Source organism: Petaurus breviceps, unplaced genomic scaffold (genome assembly GCF_028583685.1).
Source record: "Petaurus breviceps papuanus isolate PSGF00001 unplaced genomic scaffold, PetGlider_PUasm1.0 103, whole genome shotgun sequence".
In the NCBI taxonomy this organism is placed as follows: Eukaryota; Metazoa; Chordata; class Mammalia; order Diprotodontia; family Petauridae; genus Petaurus; species Petaurus breviceps.
In genome coordinates, this window is record NW_027185588.1 from 2,650,459 (window position 1) to 2,655,065 (window position 4,607).

Here is a 4,607-nt window from a genome sequence, read left to right on the forward strand (position 1 = left end):
GACATTAGGGAGCAAGGATGATAGAATCTAGTGAGATTTTTAAAAATTTTTTGTTTTTAAGAATTGGAGGGATGTGGGCATATTTGTAAGTTGCAGAGAAAGAACCAGTATTTGGGGGAGAGGGGGTGGAAGAAAAAGAAAATTAGAAGTATATAGTAATAGTGGGGCACTGCTAGAGAATATGGGAACGAAGAGGGGATCAAGATCCATCCTTAGTAAAGAGAAGGGTCATTTCTTCATCAGAGACTGGGGTAAAGGAGGAAATAGTTCTGAAATAAAGAAGAGGGGGAAAGGCATTGCAAAGATTATGGGGAGGTCCTCAAAAGAGAGGAATATGCTGAAGACAGTTCCTACTGGCTCAGAAGAGATTGTTAAATTTTCAGTGTGAGAACTACAAATCTGATTTTGATATGTTTTGTGAACTGTCTAGACTTAAGAAAGTAGTGGATTGAATGTTAATAATGCAAATTCAAATTAAAAGTGCAGTATTTTTTTTTGCCCCAGAGAGCTAACTTTTAAACATTTACTAGCATACCCCAAAAGCCATGGAACTTTGAGGAAAGAAGAGAAAGTCTGGAAAAGGGATTGTGCTGAGTGGGATAGAGGAAGTGTGAAAAGATTGCCATGCTGCAGTGAGGGCCTAGTTGAGAATAGAGAATGTCTGTCTGTAATTGACATTTGTTCAGCAGCACTGGGTGAGTTAAGTGGGAGAGGCAGATGATGGAAGTGACCCAGGTTGGAGTTTGGCAAGGTGTGAGCTGACAAGAGATAGGATTTAAGACACAACCTACTCCATGTTTACTTATAATATAGCTCTGAGTGCTCTAGAGTTTTTCCTGATGATGATTCTAATTTTATCTCTTTGTAACTTCTACCAATTTGCTCCTGTGTCCTCTGAGACCAAGCAAAACAAATCTAATCTCCCTTCTATATGGTGGCCCTGCAGACATGTCAAGAGCCTTATCATGCCTTCCCTGAGCCTCTCCCTTTTACAGGTTGGACAGTTTTAGCTCTTTCTTTCTTTCTTTTTTTTGCTTTTTTTTTTTTTGGAGGGGAGAAGGCAAGGTAATTGGGATTAAGTGACTTGCCCCAGGTCACACAGCTAGTAAGTGTTAAGTGTCTGAGGTCACATTTGAACTCAGGTCCTCCTGACTCCAGGGCCAGTGTTCTATTCACTTCACCCCCACCCAGCTGTCCCCAGTCTCAGTTCTTTCAATGGATTCATGGGTTCAGGGAAGGCCTTTTGACATTCTGGCTACTCTTCTCTCTGACATTCTCCAGCTTATCAGTACGTGGACACGTTTCCCAGAACTGAATTCAGATGTGGTCTAAGCAGGACAGAATGCAGAAGGCTGATCGATCAGTCAGTTAGTCAATAAACATTTATTAAACACCTGCTCTGTGCCAGGCACTGCCTTAGAGCCAGGCATAAAAAGAAAAACAAAAGACAGTCCTGCCCCTCAAGAAATCCATGGTCTCATGGGAGGGGAGACAACAAGCAAACAAATATGTCCAGAAAGATATAGACAGAATCCATGAGAAATAATTAACTGAGGGAAGGCAGTAGGAGTAAGAATTGGGAAAGGCTTCCTGTAGAAGGTGGGATTTTAGCTGAAATTTAAAGGAAGCCAGGAAGCAGAGATGAGGAGGAAGAACATTTAGGGCCTGGGGGACAGCCAGGAAAAATTCCTGGAGCTGAGAGATGGAGCTCTTGTGTGAGGCCAATGTCACTGGGTGGAAGGGTAAGTGGGGGAGGAGTGTAAGAAGCCTGGAAAGGTGGGGGAGGAGGATCCAGATAAAGAAGGGTTTATCACCTCCTTATTTCTTGAAGCTATGCTCGGCTTAATGCATCCCAAGATGGAATTAACTTTTCTGGCTGACTGACTGACCATGGACTCATCTGGAGTTTGCAATCTACTCAAAGGCCTATTTTAGACAAACTGCTGTCGAATCTAGGCTTGCCCCAATTTTCCAAAAAAAGAAAATAAAAGGGGGGAAGAGAACAGAGTTTGCAAACAATGTGCAAGGATGCTTTACTGGAATTCCTGGCAAAATTCCAGAGCAGATTATCAGAGATTGCTAGTTTGTAAATTAATTTCTCTTCCCTTTTTTTTTTTTTCGATCCGGACATTTGCTCTGCTCCAGTCTTCATATGATCATAGATGCAGGGCTGGATATTATTGGGCATGTAGTCTGAGCTGAATATTTTTCAGATGAAGAAAGCAAGGCATCCCGAGAGGATAGTGGTTTGTCCAAGTTCATACAGGTAGCTGGGACAGACAGGATTCAAACTCTGGTGCTCTGACTCCTGATCTTCCAGGCATTCTTTCTGCTGTGCTGTGGGGCCCCTCTCTAGTTCTCCCTCCCTCTAGCAAAGTCCATCAGCTGCTGCTGTTGCTACTTCCACTGAAAAGAGTACCTGCGGTCATCTCTGGAGCCTCACGGTTTCCCCTTTCCAGGGGCCCCAGGTTTGCCTGATGGCTTCCTTCCCAGCTGGGGCTGCTAGGATATTCTGGCTCTCTGGCTGACTGAGCCGCGGTTAGATCAGTCATCCTCAGTGGGGTGTTAAAGGGTCAGTGAGTATCCAAAATGAGGCAAGATATGAAGCCTTAGAGGGGGACTAAATTCGGGAAGAAAGACCTCTTCCATGTTAACCTTGCTGATGCAAAGCCTGCCTGGGGCCCTGTCTGGGATCACATAGACAAGGCCCATCTTTGGCTCACTGCTCCCCACACAAGGGCAAATCTCCAAAATCAAGCTTAGGTATCCTGGTTTCTAAGTTCTAGACTTTCACTTCAAGGGAAATCTTTCAAATAAAGCTTAGCAAAAATTCTAGGTTTCCCCAAATATGGGTAACAAAGCCCCCAACTCTCTCTGGTGGGCACTTCAGTTGATAGTATGGGGACTGTGGCTCAGGACGGCTTTTAATTTGCCCATTTTTGTTGTTCAGCCGTTTCAGTCATGTCCGACTCTCCCTGACCCCATTTGGGGTTTTCTTGGCAGAGATACCAGAGCGGTTTGCCATTTCCTTCTCCAGCTCATTTTACAGATGAGTTAGTTCACCCTTCAGGAAATGAATAAGACCCCAAGGAGGCACAGGAGTCCATGAACAAACATAAGAACTTTATAAAGCACTCAAAGAGTTCATTATGCACTCCCCACCCCCCTTCAGAGGAAAACACCCTTGGGGTGCTGTTAACAGCCACTCTCTTTCACCTTGGGTTCACTTGTACTGACTGAATAATTCACTGGAGCATAGACTTAGAGTGGAAAGAGACTTTCATGGTCAGCTGGTCCACAACCTTCCTTTTACAACTGAGGGAAACTGAGGCCCAGAGAAGTTAAGGTGACTTGCCCAGTGAAAGAGTCAGGATTTGAATCCAGGGCCTGTGACTCCAAGCCCAGCATTTTTTCAGTTGCTATATAAGAGTTGTGTGGATTATCCTCTTCTTTGTCTCTAAGGACCATGCTTGCTGCACCCAAACATGCTCTCTTTCTCTAGGAGGGCAGTGCCTAAACATTTGAACTTGGGGAACTCTTTGAGCTTGAGACTGGGAACTCAACTTGAGCTTTTGGAGCTTATCATGGAGGCAATCCCCAAGTCTGGAGGCGTTCACTCTTGGGGTGTCTTGTGTCAGGCTATGTACAAGCACATATTTGGGATTCTCATGTGCTTCTGCAGGAATTCTATCAATGTCCCAATGACCACTATACTTTGGGTCAGGTAAATAAATTTTTAATAGCTCTAGTCTCTTCTTCAGGGCAGCTAGGTGGCACAGTGGGCCCTAGCATCAGGAACATTCATCTTTCTGAGTTCAAATTTGACCTCAGACACTTCCTAGCTGTGTAACCCTGGACAAGTCATTTAACCTCAGTAGCTGGATTGTAGAATTTTGGAGACAAGCAAATTGAAAGAAGACTGGAAGAGTAGAAGGAGGCCTGGTTATGAAGAGATTAAAAAAATTTGGTGGGGGAAGAGATTTAAAGGAAAGAGATTTAAATTTTAAAAATTTAAAGATTTAAAGAGATATAAATCCCTGAATTCAAAAACTTTATATTTGATCCAGGGGGTAGTGAGCCATTGGGGTTTATTGAGTTAGAAAGGTGACATCTTGGGCAGAAGGGCACCTTTCAGAAAAAAATCATTCTGGGAGCTGCGTGGAGGTTGGACTGGAGTGAGGAGAGAGGAGACAGGGAGATCAATTTTACTGTTAGAATCCATGAGAAGGGGTGACTAGGTGGCACCGTGAGTAAAGCACTGGCCCCGGAGTCAGGAGGACCTGAGTTTGGTTCCGGCCTCAGGCACTTAACACCCACACAAAAAAACTAGCCAGGTAACCTTGGACAAGTTACTTAACCCCAATAGCCCACCAAAAGGCAAAAAAAAAAAAAAAAAGAATCCATGAGAGACACAGCTAGGGTGGTAGCCGTATGAGCCAGAGAATGTTACAATCTTGCCTCAGGTAAAAAAAGAAAATTACCTGGTGATGGCATTTCTTTTGGCCCTCAATCCAGGGCTTTCTCCAGACTGCACACTCAGAAATAATATTGAGTTCAAATTCCAAAGGTGCTTTACAGTTTTACAAGGCACATTTCCCAAAAGTGGG